This window comes from Cataglyphis hispanica, chromosome 2, assembly GCF_021464435.1.
Source record: "Cataglyphis hispanica isolate Lineage 1 chromosome 2, ULB_Chis1_1.0, whole genome shotgun sequence".
Lineage (NCBI taxonomy): Eukaryota > Metazoa > Arthropoda > Insecta > Hymenoptera > Formicidae > Cataglyphis > Cataglyphis hispanica.
The window spans coordinates 11,705,726-11,725,609 of NC_065955.1; the positions used below are offsets into that span (position 1 = coordinate 11,705,726).

The following is a 19,884-nucleotide window of genomic DNA, read 5'->3' on the forward strand; positions in this document are numbered from 1 at the left end:
TTCAAATTTTTATGCAACAAAAAAACATGTAAAAGAATAAAGATCTGTTATTCGAAAATGTTAAAAATTTATTAATATTTATAATTATGTGTAATTAATAATACAAAAATGTATAATACAAGAATATATTTTGAAATTTATCAATTAATTAAATTATTTTTAAATATTCTATATTTTTAAATATTTTGGTTACATTACATTAGTCATTTGTCTATTGCGGTTTAAAAATTAAAAACTATTTAAATTAAGAATATTTCATTTTTTTCTCGTTTTTTCATTACAATATTTTTTGTGATTTTAAATAATAAAAATTAACACGTATACATTAAAATAATTAAACTTAAGATTTAATTAAAGTGACATGATTTTGCTATATTTATTAGGTAAAAATCTTTTATATAAACAATATATATGATTGATTTTTATACTCAAAGAATATAATAAATTTAGTAGCATTTAATCGTATATAAAAGTTCATTCGTGTTCGTAAATTAGAATAATATTTCTCGACATTTTTTCTTTCCGTTGATAAAAATGCATCTTTCAAATATCTTAAAACTCGTTATTTATAAGAATAGGAACTATTTCTTTTTAAAATCTTATTTCTTATTCATTTCTGTTCATTAATCTTAATTCTAAATCTTAAAATAAAAAAATAAATGTACGTTTGTTATGCTATCACAATGCAGTATCGAAATAAATTAAAATTTGTTAGCTATAGAATGTTTTAGAACCATTTGATAATCCGACAATAATTTTTCCATCAAACATCGACAATTGTTTATTATTCAACTACATTCATACTACAGCTATTCTGACATAGTTTACTGCAGAATTTATTAATTTCTTTGCGGTGTCTCATTTCGAACTTTTGTACCCATCTCATTGGTGCCCTTTCATACCAATCTTCATGCAATTTTATCTCCCATCCTCTGGCACGTATGTAAGCATATTTTGACGCTTCTAACAAAATGCAAGTTCTGCAAGGGCAAGATAAATTTATATCTATCACCGATTTTAAATGTTCCCATATTAATTCGTCCTGTGCAAATGTAAAGTATTCTCCTCGTATAGCCCTAGTGAATACATAAGGCTCTCCAGGTGTATGATATTTATTTCTTTCGTGGTTGAAAACATCACGATCAAGTCCGTAGTTTCTTATAAGATCATCTACCATTGTCGAATCATAGTTTTCATTATACTCCCTCATTGCTTGCTCGTATAATTGTTTGTTTATCATATGTTCCTCTTTTTCTCGTACAACGTCTACTGTCGATTTTATCATATTATTTTTTGCACTTTTTTTTAATATGATATCTATAGGTATAATTTTATTTAAAATTCCATTTACTGTTATTTCGATATTATCCCTTTTATGTAGATAGTCTAGAATTTCTTTCCTAGTAGCCATTAAAATAACCTACGAAAAAAATTAATATAGAAACATATACAGGATGTTGCATAATTAAATGATTGCAATATTATAAAATGAAGATTATATGAGCGAGATTTTTGCCTCACATTAGTCAAATCTATTGATATATACGATTGTATTTATAAAAACTAGTATAGTACATGTTTTCTTTTGTCAAATTATGTACAAAATACATAAAACACAAAAATTTCAAAATGTTTGTATTATATTGTACATTTTTGACATAACTCTTTAAAAGATTAGAAAGAGTATACAGTAGGACGATAAAATATTTACAGAGTAAATCAAACAATAAATGAATCTAGATAAACTCCTTTTTCTAATCAAGATATATCCGTTGCAGAAGTCCGTGCCGAGCGTGTACTTTGTCTGATTATTTAGAAATAACGTTGAAGCAATATCACAAAGTTTGAAACACTGACACCGACTGCGGCAGTATAATGTTACAAAAATAAATAGAATATTAATTCAAGGTCCTTTAATAGTACATATATCTCTTGTACACTCTCAGAAGATGTGTTTGAAAATTGTTTTGATTTTTAACCTCTGACACATTTGATTCGTCTCAGTTACGTATTAGTTATGTATACGTTATTTTACATGAAAAAGCAAAATGCAAGGCGCAATAGGAAAACGCAATGCGCTATGTTTGTCACGACTTGAGCTATGCTTATTTGTGTTATATCGAGCGAATTTTTCATTGTAACGAGTCGTCGAGCATGAATATCTTATAAGATGCTTCTCGCATGTATAGACTGCAAGTTTTTTTTTTACGCTTTTTCTCCGCTCGATAAAGAGACGCGGGGCTTCCCATAATCTGCATATCGAATGTCTTCTATCCGGCACGTGCGAAAAAGTCTAGACGGTAAGGTTGCGCACGCTCGCGACTTTGTGCATACTCTCGCTTTATTCCGGACGAGAATCGCCTACGTGCCGGAAACTACGTATATCCGTGTCACGACTCTGGCACCGATCCACGAATCGATACGAACATCCGTAACATTATACACGGGATGCGCATAAAAAGGAATCATAAATATAACTTTATATTCGAAATAATTTTTGGTTAATTTACTCTCTCTTTCTCTTTTTCTCTATTAAGAAGAATTGATATTTAACCTCAGGTACCTTTAATATATGTGTATGTGGGAGATTAAATTTATATATTTATATATTATTTAAAAAGAAGCATAATTTTTTTACAAGTCTCTAAATTATTATTTTTTAGCTATTGCATAATTTTAGGTAATTATTATTATTTTTATTTACTACGAAAATATACACGAACGAAAAATAAGAAACAAAATTATGATTTTTAATCCACTTAGGATATATAATGTCTTTTATAAAAAAAATGACGTCAAAATTATATATGTTATTAATCAACGATTAAGCACAGATAAATTTTATTTATTCTATCATATGATTCTATCACTTGATCTTACTCACTGTATGTGAGTGTATTATTAGAAAATTTTTAATTTTTAATTTATATCAAAAGTATTGTTCATATATTACAAAAAATATATATCTGTTTCTGCGGCATACATTTTATTGTTTTATTAAGCTACGACTATTATTTACTCGTTGCATATACTGCTAGTTTTCAAATGTATCTTGAATGTAATCTCTTTTTTTCCATCTACCTATTACATACATTAATGAAGAACGTAATAAGAAGGATATGAAGCCAATATTCCAAAATTAACCAACGCCCTGCCATATCTATTCAGCAACCGAAATGTACAACTAGTGTACATATTATTAATTTAATATAATTGAAAGCTTAATTTAGATTAATTTAGATTAATTTAGAGCCTAATCAAGAACGACTTTTCGGGGCCTAAAATTCAAGTTTTATCAATTTCCATTTCTTTATGTCACTCTCATTAATGAAATAAGATAATCATCAGAAATGGACTTATTAAAATCTTTATATAAGAAATTTTTCCGGGTATACATTGTAACTTTAAAGAATGTTTGCGTGGCATGTGTGAAGCTGACGTTTCATTTCATTTCGTGGAAACTCGTTAATTGTTGGGAGTTCTGATTTTTATAATTCTAGAATTTTTGATAGATTAAAAAGTGTTGGACAAATAAAAAAATATAACTATTTATTTAATCTATTAGGAACGTTAAAACTATTAAAAATAAAGCTAGAACTCTCAACAATTAATGAGTTTTCACAAAATGAGACGCCAGCTTCATACGCACGATTACGGTCATCGCTATCATGCCTTTTGTTTCACGCGACTCGTCGCGTGCAACGCACGTTGTATCGCGATCGCGTGTCGTTTCGCGTGCCGATTTTATTTCCGTGTATAAACGAAATATTGCGGTGCGTTCTGCGCTGCCAATTTATGTGCGATTGTCTCGCTCGTCTCGTCGAAATGAATTCTTATTCCCTATGGGATACACACACACAGTCGAGACGTGAAACGAAATGAGATCCCGTTGATTTTTTCATCGGGAAGTGTCGATGCATGTTGCAAGGCAGAAACTTGAAACCGCCGATCGATTCGCCGCCACTCGTCCCGATACGCCTTGTTTAGAGTTTCCAGCGTGGTGGTACATAATTACTGACGGGATCGCGAAACCGGCGTCGAGAGGCGGCTTCTTCCTCAAGCCCACATCGGACTTTTGTCTGAAGCCGGTCAGGGCTGTGCGTTGGCCAGAGCCGTCTTGAGACATTGGAGTGCCCGGCCAGCAAAGTCTGGTATCGATAAGCACTAATTTATAAATACTACCGTGCGATTTATATCGTTTCTTTAAACGAAAGCAGTTTTTTTGAAAATAAAAAAAAGTATCAAGTGAAATATCTCTGCGTTGAAATCATGCGGAAATATCTTTACATCGGTCTAATAGAGATCTAATAGGACAGATGACATGAATATAAATATTTAAATATTTATTTAGATTTGAAAAATCTGATATTATTTAAATAAATTTTAATTAAATTTATTTTTGATTTTAGATTTATTTTAATTAATTTCAATTAACTCGATTTTAATTTTAATTTGATCTAATTTAATTTTTAACTATTTATTTTTGAACGCATTGCCTGTCTAAAAATTAAAATGTAAAATTTGAAAAAATATATTAAAATTATATTTTTAAAAAGCGATCTCTTGAGCTCTTGGCCCATTTCGTCCACATGATTACGGTATCCCTGATGTCCGGTGAATAAGAAGATTAGGGGGCTCGGGGCAAGCCAGCGGGTTTTCGGTGAGATCAATCGCGAAAGGTTTCTCGCTCTTTACCATTTTTTTTTTCTTCGAAAGGTTTCTCTTCTCCGCCTCGCTTCAATCTACCTGGAACTTTATATACGCGCGAATCCATAGGCCGTGTCAAAGCCGCGCGCGTTAGCCGACAAACCGACTTGTTATGGCTCGTTTCATCTTGATATTTTGTGTTCCAACAACAAACCGCAGCGACGAGTCAATTAAGGGTCCTCGATACCTACATCAACCGGGGTGTAACGTCAGAATTGAAAATGGTACAAGAAAATGAATAAAAACTCTTTTCAGATAAAGTCCATTCACTTCAGAACATTAATGAACCCTTCACGCGTGCTCGCAAGTGCGTCTATAAAATTATAGGAAAATTAAACAAAGCAAAACAAAAATTAAGAAAATCACGCCAATCAGATGAGTTTACCTCGGCGAAATTGTGAGAATAATTGGAATGCATGCCTCAAATCTTTCAAAGCAAATTTTTCAAGTGCCGTCAATTTATACTTTGAATATAAGTTATATCAATCATATAATCTTTTAAATGATCATATAATCTTTAAATCATTTAATCTTTTAATTTAAAACTTAATGGAAATCTGATCAGTTATTTCTATTTATTGCAATACAATTTTTTTTTTTTTTTTTTGTATATATTTGAGGTATATATAATTTTTTTAATTTTTTTTACGTTAATAAAAATTATCGAGAAAAAAAGGCTCTGCTCTATATCAATCACAAATTTTTTAATCAAACTTATAACGAGTTTGATATAAATCCAGGCGAAAATAGCTTTTGCCAATCAGAAGCAGTTTTAAATTAATTAAATCTGTATATTTAGTGTATAAAGACTCAACACATTTGAATATTGCCTGAAATATATTTTTGCAATGTGAATCAAAGTGAATTATCGATTACTAAATTTCTCATTTATTATCACTTTCATTATTTTTATTTCTATGTTTTTATTCGCAGCAGCGGCTTTTAATTTTTTCCTGTTTTCTCAGATCTTGCAAACTTGTAACAATAAAAATCATTTGATTGTTATGTTATTGTTGCAATGATGAGTTAACCGCAACCATGAATTTCTCTTGTCAAAGTTAATGACGATGATGCGCCGAGAGTTAATTCGACAAGCCTGATGCGGCATCAAAGACTTCGTGCGAACGTTAACGTAAAATCGCGAAGATATTTCGCGCATTTCTCATGTGAATCGACGCGGCGAAGCCTCGTCTTCGAAATTTTCTTCGTTGCGAGTGTCTTTCACACGCTTCTGGCTCCCACCGGCCATTTCTTCTGTTTCTCTTTCTCTTTCTTTCTCGCGAATAATAACGAAAACAACACGTGTGATCGACGTCCCATCGACCGGTAGAAAGGATGAGAGGAAGAAAAACGAAAGAGTAGAAAACGGCCCCCCTGAAGGCACGTATATTGCTTCTCTCTGTTTCTCCGTTGATTCTCAGCTCCTCTCTCTCTCTCTCTCTCTCTCTCTCCTTTTTCCTATTCCCTTCGCCACCCCGTTGTATAGGGAAGAGACTTTTGCGAAGATCATCTACAATTTAAATACGTAGATTCTCCGTACCGCATTCGCGTACTGCGTGAACTTCTGCGTGTCTTTTCTTCGTCTTCCTCTTCTACTGCATCTCGTTTCGTTTATGCGAAAAATTCGATGCAAATTTATTCATGCGTCGTCTATTAAACTGGTGCTTTCCCCGCATAGTTTTTCTACCAGCAAAAATATCTCTCTTAGATATTATTAGAAAAACTTCACTGAACCTCTATTATATCTCTTTGATATATAAAGTTAATAATAATAAAAATAATCGATAAGTTGAATGATCGAATATTGCGAAAGAGGAGAAGTTACATAATGTTGGAGAGATTTATTTCTTCCCCAGAAGTTATCGCGAGCAAATCATGTACTCATATTGAATGAGTAATAGATTATCCTTAATTTATTTTTTATATATAATTGTATTCGTCGAGAAAATGGGATGATTGAAACATTTGAAATTGGCTTCCAAAGACATGATGCGTAGGAAAAGAGAGCCCGCATATGCTCGTACAGGAATGAAATGAGTTTCTCTGTTCACGTTCGATCGATCATTTCTCCGTCTATAGGAAAATAGCACTGTCTAGAGGCTGCCAGTAGGAATGATAAGAATCGATCGGCGAAAAATAAATTGCGCAGAGATACATACAGTAAATACATACATATATACGCATGTTGAATACAAATATTGATCTTTTAATTTGAAGTATATAAGAAAGCATAAGTAAATATAATATCGTAAATAAAATTGTTAAATTATTTGTTGTTTATGGATATATATGCGCAAGATATAATAATATTCACGTGATTTTAATTATTCTCCGCGCGATTGTGTTATATATTTTCGATATAACTTTTTCCCCATATCGAAATATAAATTATTATCATTATTATTATTATTATTATTATTATTGAAATATATGTGCAAGTGGAATAGTTGAAAGTAAATTTGAAATTCGTCACGATTTTACACGAGGTGTTTACGACCGCTACTTTTGCACCTTGTTTCTGTTATCGCCAAAGGAATCTCACAACCCAGAGCTCGCGCATTAAAATTCGCCACAAATTAAAGACATCACGCCGCGAAATACTTTTCTCATTACTTATGTATGAAGCTTGTCTTCCGTATAGTTTCCGATAGATCGTATTTCAAGAAAACAACAGGAGCAATAGAATCCCGTTGCTGCTCAGCGGAGTCGAAGGTCGATCTTAATGAGGGCCCGTGGCCGTAGCGCACGTAAAAGTGATATACAGCCAAGAGGAATTGCTTTTAATTGCTCCTCGACGGCGATTGTCCTTTTTCCTTCTCCTTTCGACTTTATTTTCGAGCCTCCCTTTCGCTCTCTTCGCTTCGCGCCAATTAAATTCTCATCGAAAGCCATCTCCGCGAAAAAGAATTGTTTTCCGCATTTGTATGCAGGGTTTGTTTTCGTGATAAATCTGTCTAGAATTGATTTTTCTTTAATTCAGATTTTGCGATAAATTATTAATCGTTTATTGTAAATGTTTTATTTTTCACATAAAATATTTATATCATTAAGTCTGTGAAATGTGACACTTCTCATTCGATTAATTTGATTTGAAATTAATTGTTTAAAGAAAAGTTTTGTATTAATATAATATGTTTAATAGTAATATATATATATAACTTAATTAGAATTAAATATATTAATATGTTATGTATTCATTCCCGTAAGCGAATATTTTGCAATATTATATATATATAAAATTATATATAATTATATAATAATGAATGACTGCAGCAACTTCGATTTACGTCAATGGAAAAAAGGGAATATACGAATTCCTCCTGAAGAATTCAAAAGGAAAATCAATATCTATATATATATATATATATATATATATATATATATATATATATATATATTGATATTGATTTTCCTTTTGAATTCTTCAGGAGGAATTCGTATATTCCCTTTTTTCCATTGACGTAAATCGAAGTTGCTGCAGTCATTCATTATTACACATCGGAATTCATTGCCTTGTGTTTCTTTCTTTGTAAACCACTCTTTTCTTTGATTTGGTCTTTATATTTAAGTTTGCCCCAAAAAACATTGAATGGAGAAGTTAACAATATTTTTATATAATCTTGTCTATTTGTATTTATCGATATGAAATATTAAAATTTAATTTAAATTTTTATTTATTTATTGAATCTCTCGGAAAAGGATATAAAAAAATGTTGACTCCTACAAGGATTAGACAATGTATTCCGTGCACGCACGCCGATGTATATCCTTTTTTTTTTAAACTATCTCTTTTTAACTAGCATCGCATCACAATATATACTTTGCCTTGTTCGATAACGCAATACAGACGCATTCAATATACGATCTTCCGTTTCCTTCTACTTACAACAGAGCCCTCAATGTGAGTCACGTATTTTTCACATTTTCTTATGCCTGTCCCTTATTTTTCCCGCGTTTTAAATCGGCGGGACACGAGCGTGTCAATCGATTATCGCACTCGCAATGGTGACTATGCAGGTGTCGTGATTGATCAAAGCTGCACAGAGGATGCATCGAGTCGAGTAAGAACTTCCCAACGAACGGCTCTGTTGCACCTTTGTGGCGTAATATTTTTACGTTTTGCTCGCGTTCAACTACCTGTCGACGGATATGTCAGGGTTCTTTCCAACTCCTTAGGATTTGATAGAAAGAGGACCCTGCATGTTATAGTAGATCGTAATTTTATGCATTGGGTTTTATTTTTTTTTATTATATTATTTTAGAATATTATAATATAATACACTTCACATTTAATTGTGAAGAATACATCTTATTAACGATGCTAAATTTGCAAAACCAAACAATAAAATTTTGAAAGTAAAAATTATAAAATTATAAAACGCATAAACTATACAAGAAATTATACAAGAAAATAAATTTTGAGCTTCTAAATATTTTTATGACAATTTTATAAACACGTGAATGTGTGTGTAAATCTTGTGGGCAGTACATTAATTTAGATTTTTCACAGTAAATTAAAAAATGTATTTAATTATAAATAATATTAAATAAATAATATTATAAATAATATTAATTATTATAATATAATTATTTCAATTAATTAAAATATTATAAATAATATTAAATATTCTCAATAATTAATAATAAATAATTATATTAAAATTGTTAGTGCATTTAGTTTAGTCAGTGAAGATATTAATATCGCAAAAAAATCAGAAATTAGCTTTTTAAAGAGAGATAGTATGCACTTTTATAAATCGAGAAGAGTATTGTTTTTCGTCGGTATTGATCTGCGCTCGCATTTGGCACGATTTTATGGCGAAAGTAGAAATTTGCGCGAAAGAGAAAGAGAGAAAACTCGCTCGGCTCTGGAAAACTTCCATTTGCCTTGAGGATAGGAAACTCCGACAAGCGCACAATGATGGCGATGCCATCGTGAGAAGTACGATGAGCTGTGACAGACGAAAGGTAAAAGCGGAAGAAGAGCTTGACGAAAAGAATATAGAAGAGAGAGAGAGAGAGATTGGCGATTGGAAAGAAGAAGAGGGGGAGGCACGGGAATAAAAAGTTTCAATGACCTAGAAAATGCGTACGAAAATGGGCATGGCAATATGAAACGAAATGGCAAAGTATTCATTACTTTTCACATTTAGTCAAGCGACATTTTTTTTAAACCATCATTTGAATTAAAGTATCGAGCGAGTTATATTTGTCAAGGAAAAATCCTTGAATTTTATCTCCGATATTCGAATGGTTCGTGATTGAATAATGAAGTGCTGACGAATGTGAGAGTCGAAGAAACTGGAAAAGTGGGGTTGCGGATTCGATGCCCAAGGGACGACGAGAAGAAAGTTTTGAGTGGCGGTAAAACGTTAAGAATGCATTAAGAATTTCTTCGCCGTTGGGGAAGGAGAGATGGATAAGGTGCGTGTCTAAGGAGAGAAAAGTCGTTCCCCAAGACTGTGTCGCCACATCTCGTGTATTTACAACGCGATCGCGCCGATGGAGCTTGGGAGCTGTCGTGAGACCGGATAGATGGTTGGCATTCTTATAAACAATTATTACCGTGCGACAAAGATAATTTGCGATCTCGGGCAGAAGATCACGTTGACGCTAAGTGCGCTTTAAGTACACTTTTTTTTCTTTTACGGTCGACGATGTTCCACGCGATTCTCTCCCAACTACTTGGAGCGTATCCTCTTCTTTTTTTTCTATATCGAGCGTGGCGAGCAACTAATGAAGGTATCGGCGGAAAAAGCGAGGAGCTTAAGTAGGTGGAAGAGATATACATGAAGGAAAGTAAAGGGAATTACAGAACAAAGTAAAGAAACTCGGCTGAACGAGGAAAAAAAAAAAGGAGAAAGAGGAGATGGAAGACCATAAGCGAGAATTGCAACTAATAAGTTGCACAGTGAGTTATATCAGAATGATGAGACGCAAGAAGAGAGGAAGATAGAATATCCCTAAAGAGAGAAGAGAGAGGGAAGGATCGCGAGGGATGAATGTACACGAAGAAGAAATCGGATTCTGCAAATAGACAAGATCGATGAAGAAGGGGGGCAACGCCAACTATAGGAGAACTAGAGTCTGAAAATGACGTAGGAGGAGTCTCGATTGGCAGATCAAAGCAATGCCGTAGTGGCACGGACACGGGTCGGCAGAATGTACACGCGAGAAGCATAAGAAGAGAGAGAGAGAGAGAGAGAGAGAGAGAGAGAGAGAGAGAGAAGAATCCTCGTAACGATCCTGAGTCGATTGGACGTAAAAGGAAAGACGAGAATGACGCTGGAATATCTTTATTGGCAGACGCGAACGTAAAACAGTGTTCGATTAATCTGTCTGCGAGCGTTTGTGCACACATGCCGTGGACATTATATTGGGATAAAAATTAATTTTCTTGTACACAACGATTTAATCTTCTGGAATATACAAACGTATATATATTTAAGACTCGACATCATTTACGTATCATAAACAGGGGATTAAATTTTAATTATATATAGTATATTTTTATCTTTTTGAGAGAGAATTTTTTTTATAATACATGTATATCTTTCTTGAGATCTTTCCAAGATTTTTCATATTAAATATCAAAGATTTATAATAAATAATATTTTCTAAAGTGGTCTTGAAATATGTCGGAGAATCTATTAAAGCCATACGACTTCTCGCATATCTCGTATACTCTTAATTAGATGAATTCAAAGTGCTCGGCTTATGTTTCCGTACATAATACTCACGAATTAACTCATTAGTAGTAGTACTAATTCTAAATCCCGTTTTTTTTTTTTTATACAAAGCTGTAGAATCAAATTAACACGTCAATATATATCCTTTTCTTGTCTATTTTTTTTGGATGAAAAAGCTAAGAAAGAAACTTACTAAGAAACTACGTAATTACTTGTCATGAAAAATCCTAATTACAACATTATATTAATCGCATAACTTCTCATATATTTTCAAATATATTTTTCAAACTTTTGTCTACAAAAAAAAAATTTATTTTCACGGGATTAACATTGTAAGATAGATATTTCCATTTTACGCTTGGCTTAATGAAAAGCTAAATCCTTACATTGAATGTTACTACATACTGTATAATTATAATAATTAATGAGAGGCACGCTCATTCCAGTCATCTCTTCAATATATCTCAGTTCAATTGTTTCGTTGGTTAATGAGAAAGATTATTATACGACAGTCGAAAGAGTTGGAGGAGAATAATTAATTAACATTTTATATTTGAAAATTAATTAGTCTTCCACTACATAATTTTTTTTCCTAGAGATGCTAAATAAATGAAAGTCCGAGAAGGTGTACTTCACGAGATGTGTAACTTTAAATAAATTATATCATTTAAATGAAAAACGCGCGTTAAAAGAATATATCATTATTTTTCATCCGACTGTGCCAAAATATTTTCCATGACAGAAAATCCTTTGCTTGCCATCGGAAATAATGGAAATATCCTTACTGAAATGAAATTTGTCTTCGAACGTGCCATCTTCTCGCGTTATTGCTTGACATATCCTTTTCTCAACAAAAGACGCGACATCCGGCATCTTTCAACAGCGAGAACAAACGCTACTCGCACACAAGTAACGACGATTGAAATTATTCAGACTTGGGAATTTTCTGACAAATAAACTTACATTTGTAATTTTTAGAATTCTCCGAAAGACAAACAAATTAAAGAGGAAAAAGTAAAAGGGTCATTTCAGTTCCTTGGCTTCCGAAGCACTGTATGTTTAAAGCGCATTTACACATAATACTTGTGTCTGAGTCAGCGAGTATCTCTGTCAGTCCCGAAATAAGTTACCCGCATCTCAATCAGCAAATGCATCTCTGATGATTCTTAAAAGAATGCCGCGCAATTTTACGTTATTGGATTTCGTAAAAACCATTTATAAGTTTCTCTTCTATAAATATATCATGGAAATTCATTATATATAATGCATCTTTCCGCGATAGTTTCGTATAATATATATTTTATTATTATTATTAAAATATATTAATTATTGTTATTAATTGTTATTAATATTCTTATTAATATGTATTAATTATTATTATTAATATATATTAATAGTTTACTGGTACGCATCCGTTTTAAGTGCTTAATACGTCCTGCTTTACATCAAGAAATACTGCATCGTACCGGAAAAAAAAAAAAAAAAAAAAAAAACGAAAAATATGTATTATTTTACTACGGGAATATATTTCCAACACGTAGCAAGAAGCCGAAGGGGAAGCAATTGCGCGATCGATGCGTTAAAATAATAACGACGAATACGCCGATCGATAGAGCGAATTGACAGCAAGAGGCCGGGTTGTTACAAAGCGTAACAAAGAGGAGCCTCGTTCGACAAAGGGAGAAAGAGAGAATTAAGGAAGGAACAAACATGAAAGGACAATCGGGAGAGGCGCAGAAAGGCGACTTCGAGGAACTCATTTGCGAGAATCGTAAAGCGATTGCTGCCTTCTCGCCCAGCCCGGCGGCTAAAGTCAAAACAAGAAATTGCATAAAATCGCCGCCGGGTCTTGGGAATAGGTAGCGCCATGTGCACTTACGTTTGGCGAACGACGAAGTGAGGAAGGGAACGAGAAAGGGGGGAAAAAGTCGAGGGAAAGAGTGAGGGAAAGGAAGAGAATATAGTGGCAGGAGTCGAGGGAGAAGAAGGATGCGTTTTTAACACACGCTCTTTGTGTTAGCGCCCGGAGCACGGTTGCGCAACGATTTCCGAACGATGCGGAGATCCGCCTCCCTCCCTCCCTCCCTCCCTCTCTCTCTCTCTCTCTCTCTCTCTCTCTCTCTGCTCGGAAAAATAAACGCCGCCTCGCGCACGTTCGTTCGGTAGCGATAAAAATGTAAACGACGCGAATGGTAATTTACTTTGCTGATACCCAGAAAAATTTATCCTTATTTATCAGAATTTACCCAGCATGATATCCATCACACAATTTTCACATCAATTTTATATATTTCAAGCATTTATCGATATTATTAACATGAATTACACCTCTCTCTCTCTCTCTCTCTCTCTTTCTATATATATTTTGTATCTATAAATGGATAAGCTTTTTGTTTCAACAATGAAATATTATGTTTCATATTTGTCAATAGCGAAATTATGCTTAATATTATTAAGCTTAATTATTTTGAAGAGAGAGAATTAATGTGTTAAAATTTTAGTTCGAATTTGATTTGATGTAATAACAGTAGATGATTTAATAAGCAATATGTTACATGATATTGATATATGAATATTCATACTTTTATAATCTGTAATATTATCTTGTATATAAAATATAATATATCTTGCCGCGCTATGTTCCTTTTTAATCACAAAAATTTTTCTGCACAGAATAATTAATAATATTATATATGCAAAATATATCTTTTTTTTTTTGCGTAAGATATTGGCATCGCTTACATTTGGATTAAACCAATCTATCCACTTCTCTGGAAATTAATAATCATTAATCGTAAAAGTCATGAGAAAGTATCATGAGATTTCAATCGGCAAAACTTTTCATGTAACACGAGACTCGGTGTATCGACGATTAACCGCAATGGCACCGACGCGGAATATGAATGAAGGACGTCGGAATTGGAAAGTAAAAATTGTGGTGGAAACATCATCTCTCGCGGACATGATAGTGAAGTGAAAGACCGCGGGAAGTAGCTAAATTGATCTGAAAAATGTAAGCTAATTGCCGTACTTTCTCGCTTTATCATCTGCGACGGGATGGAAAAGTTTCACCCGACACGTCAACGTGAAATGTCATCAGTGCGGCACGTCACGCGTCCGATTCGTGAAGATCCTTACCGGTTTCACAATCCTCGCGGTGCATGACAAAGAAATTATCAATCTCACACACACTTTCACGCCTGCAGACTTTATACCGCTATAGCCGATTAATCTGCATTCTCGACTGAGAACACTCGAGAACACTCGTCCATCTCCGATGTTGAAATATTTCGAGTATTTAATAGAATAGTTTATGAATGAGATGAGAGCTGTGATTATACATTTTTTTTTTCATACATGCTTTAAGATTCAAATCTGTTCAAATTATCTCATTGAGTGATTCAAATTAATATATTACGAAAATGGCATAACTTACTAAAAATATTTACTAAAAAAAGTATTTCGTGCAAAAGAATTTAGTAAAATTATTTTATATAAATAAAAACAAATTTGAAAAAATTAAACGTCTCTTATATAAATATATATATATATATATATATATATATATATTTTTATAAGAAACTGGATAAACGAAATCTGAAGAACTTTTTCTTGGAATAATTGGACTTTTGCAAAAATTTGCATAATTGTTTTATACTTAAAATAATAGTTCTACTAAGATCAACATTAATTGAAAAAAAAAAAGTGTACTAAAAAGGACACGTGCCTTAGTTTGTGTTATTGTAGAACATATCCGAGACTCATCAAGGTCAGAGGCGCAATTTCTCTCGAATAAATTGTTTTATACTTAAAATAATAGTTCTATTAAGAATAACATTAATTGAAAAAAAGTGTATTAAAAAGAACACTTGCCTTTTTAGTTTGTGTTACTGTATGTAACATTTTCCGGGACTCATCAAGGTCGGAAGTGCCATTTCCCTTGCGAGTGTTTCCTCGTGAGACGGTTATTGCTGGCGGTTTAATATTTCATTTAATGGAGTATAAAAATATCGGGAAAGCGTTCTCTCTTTCTTTTAAGTGCAGCGCGAAGAGTTCGCGTTCTAAGACGACCTTTAACGGCTTTCGCCACGCAAGCCGCGTTTTACGATCGGTTCATGTTTTGAAGATTACTATAATTATAAATTATTTACGCGCGTGTGTGACTTTGTGACCTCTTCACGAGTGAAATATCTTTTTTATTCTTCAGGAAAGGAGGGGAGACATTAAGGCAACATCTCGTTTATTGGATTGTTATATTTTTCTATTTCTGACCGATTATCCTGCCTTTCGACGATGATTACAAATATTTAATGTTTTTAAAAATATTTTTAATAAATTAATTTTTTTAATAAAATTAATATTTTTTTTAAAATATTTTAAATAAATTTATTTCAATATAAAAAAATATTAAATAATCTCATTTCTGTTCAAACACATATACTTTATTTTATAGAGAACGAAAGAAAATATAATATCGTATATTTAGAAAAATCCAAAAAGACGAAGAATTACAATTAATAAATATCATCATAAAATTTACAATGTGTATTTTGAGCACATCTTTCTATCATTATTCTGAAATATAACCGTGGTAAATCCTGCCTACAACTGCACGATCATTAAGCATGTTATCTCGCGGAGAGAACGAATCTGAAATGTAATTTTAAAACGGCGCATCAGCGTGATTATGTATGGCAGTATTCTCGGTCGTTATTTTTAAACGTAATCGTTTCTGCCGGGATGAACGGGCGCGAGAGAAGGAATAAACGAACGATCTCTCCCTTTCTTCGCCGACCGATTCTCGAGTGCATATCTCGCTCTGACCTTTATCGTCCTTCCTTCGCTTTACGAAATAATTCTGCGCGCGGGAGGATTAATCGCCTCCATCTTCGATCTCCCTTCTCGCATCTCGAGGATATATCTCGATCGGCGAGCGCGTATGTACAAGCGAGAAAGCGAGCAAAGTGCACATTCACAGGCCCGTGCACGTTGCAATACCGCATCGTGTGCGCGAAACGTGTTCTAGGTCTAATGTCGATGTAGCACCTGGGGCGAGAGAGGGGAGGAAGGTCGACGGGAGGAAACGAGGGGTGGGCGGGGGGAGGTGTGGAGGAGGAGGAGAGGAAACGAAGATGCGTCGGCTTTCTCGACTCACGTCGCACGATTAACCCTCTCGAGACTCCGGACGAGACAATGGCTCGCGTATCCACTTCACTGCTCGTCTTGTAGCTCTGGATTTACCAGTCCCGGAGAGGATTCTCTTTCCTTCGCGATAGCGACGTGTCAAGTAACAATTAGCGATCACAAAGGCGGCACCGATGCGGTTAAATTCATTGTACACACAATGCTGGATTCGCTATTATTCGCGCACGTCTAACTATCGAAACATACAAATGCATAATTGGAATAATAATGGAAATAATCGAATTAATTGTGATAATGTATTAAGACGTACAATTATGTTTGCTTTTACAATAACAAGTATGTAAGAAATATTTCTTTTTTTCTGTGAATGTGTACTTACATCTATTTCGAAGCATTAGGAATAAGAGAGAGAAAGGTGAAATTATTTTTATTTAAGATATTTTTTATTAAAATATATTAAAAAACGCTCCACTCGCAGATAAACGAATTTTATAAAAAGTCCAATTCAATCTTTTCACGCGCGAGCAGCTCTCGTGACTTTCTTTATTTATTTTAATAGGTGCGCGCGCACACGTGCTGTACTTTATATTCCATTCGCGTGGGAATAAGGCCGTTTACGAGATTGAACCCAGACTCCGGAATATTTGCTTTTGCAAACTGGAAGACTTTGAAATATCAGCAAGATGGGACTATTACAATGCGTACACAATGCGTCCTTAGGATTTCGCAGCCATCGACGTGGAACGCAATCATCTTGTTCAATATGGGATTCTGATATCAAAGATATCGAAGATTGCGAAGATTGTAGATTGGAATCCTTTCAAAGCGATTCCGCTCTTCGATTTTCGCTATTTTCTTTGTTATTGTTATTCTTTTTCCCACATTTGCCATTTATGATTTATTACTTATTATGAATAATGATAATTAATTAAATACTTTTCCGATATTTCTATACGATATGATATATGCTACATACTGGAGTTTTATTTTATTTTACTTTTTCTTTTATTATATATTATCGCTTAAATAAAATTGTAAATATAAATATTGGAGATCGCTATACAACAATTATAGGATTTTTTTATTTTTAAATTAGTTATTAAAGAAATAATGAAGTATTTTATAAATCTTTAAAAAAATAACAGTTTTTTTTTTTTTAAGGTAATAAATTTTGATTGACAAATTATACAAAAAAAAAAAAAAGATTATGTTCTATAAATACTAAAAAAATAATCGAATTTCTTTTATATCTTAGGCTGATTTAAATGGTGATTAAAATTGTTACGCTAGTTTATCGTTGATAAATTTAGCATCTCTATCTATCTTTAGCTCCCGCGCATTTGCCTAATCTTCTACTTAAATTTCAAAAAGTACTATGCAGTTAAGATGATTGATGCGTTGCATTATGCCGAGAGCTCTATTATATTCACGCGTATCTCTAACAGCATGGTTTTTACACGACGTATCTTAGGCGGTGTCTCTTCGCAAAGTCCATGGCTTCTCCTTGTCCCTGAAGAAGCCTTCGTCGTTTCTCTGCCGATCGATCTCCGTGTGCCGCTCTACCCTTCAGGCGAGTTCTCGGCCGCATTGAAGTCACCTTTTCAACCTGCTTCGTGAACCTCTTATCTGCATGCCGCGTCCATTAACCTCTGTCCCTCTCCATCGTTACGTGTTACACGAGCGCGCACGAAAGCACGCACCGAGATGGGAAAAGGAAAACAGCGACTTTACGGCGGGTTCTCTGCAGCTCGCTTTAAAATATTATTTTCAGCTATGATCGCACTTTGTTACGTAAGAGGCTCCGTATAATTTTACGACACGTGTTGCCAACTGACATAGAAATCCCGAATTTTATTTTACAAAGTATAATATTTTTTTTTTAATATATCTCTACATTTCACAGTTTCTAGTACATTATAATTTATTTATTTATTAATAATTAATTTATTTGAATATATTTGATCTATTAATATATTAATAATTGAAAGATTAAAATAATCATTCGTTATTCGATATGAAATATGAACGTCGAATGTTTTCACATAGCTTAAATAAGTCCGTAGAAGGTGGTGTTGGATATTTTTGAATTATTGAATCTTATTGATCTTGAATATGTTCATAGTTTAACTGAATCTCTTTCGCGTATATGTGTGCATTATAAAATCTAATTTTTTATGCTTTTTTTTTCTATTCTATTAAATCAAAACAAGTTAGTATCTTAATTATTCAAATACGCGGTGTGGAATAATAGTAATAATTAGTATTAATGTAATAATGCATTTTCAATTATACGAAAAATATATTGTCACATAAATTGCTGCGATTATCGCGAGCAATATTTCTTGATAATTCAAGATATTGACAAATATTAATAAATATTTCTAATGTAATTATGGAGTAACTATCACCGCAATCTAAGATAGGTAATCTAATGCTTGATACACATTATTCTTATATCTACGTTAACGCGTTGAGCAAGTGTACACGTTCCCTCTCGGCAATACTCGCAGACACCTAAAGATTCTCTTCTAGCCGGGCAGTATCGCGGTGATATCCAATTTTTATAAATCTTCGACAGGACCCCGTCGAGGGACACGAGTTGTTGGTCATGTAGGCCTTTACGACCATCCCTTTTTTCCCCAATTACGCGCTTCGTCGCGATGAGCGGCCATAACGTCCGAGCCGGAGCTACGATCGCCCCAGAGTATCCGGTATCATAGGGACGATAGGCCACCTGCCAGGTCGATCATTATACTCGATCGATCCGGGGATAAATACACGTGCACGCGTGTTAGAGCGAGAGAGCGAGGACTTTTCGCAAGCCAAGGTTTTCCTAGAACGCGTCTTTCCTACGCTCTTGTTTTTTCTCGCGCGAAATTGTTTTACATCCTTTCCCTACCGTTACTGAGAGTGGACAGAGAGTCGTCCTTGCATTGAAAAAGCAGCAAGGTCGTTCAGGATTTATAATTCGATGTCGCGCATCCTTTTTGTCCCCTCGCTTCACTCGCTCTCTTTTCCTTTCACTTTCGGTCCGTATCTTCTTTCTCTTTCTCTCACTATTCGTCTCTCTTTTATATCGTACTCTGAGAGCCATCATGAATTTCAAGGCGTTGCCGTGCACGAGTTCTTTGTTGATGTACTCGAGCAGATACCTAATCCTGGCAAGGGATATATCTTTGAGAAAAGTCAAACGGCAACAGCTGACTGTGAAATGCGAGGCGAGCTTGTTTTAATATACGACGAGAGGGGCTTTATATGGTGGATGTTCAACGGGGAATAGGAAGACATCAAATCGGTGAATTTCGTCCAATCTCCTCCGGGACTCCAACGTAAGAAATATCAT

At 33.8% G+C, this 19,884-nt stretch overlaps 1 protein-coding gene across 4 annotated transcripts in view; it reads left to right on the top strand.

The window, feature by feature from the left end:
* Positions 1-19,884, top strand: part of LOC126855414 (uncharacterized) — a 143,397-nt gene that overhangs the window by 23,113 nt on the left and 100,400 nt on the right. The window lies entirely within an intron of this gene.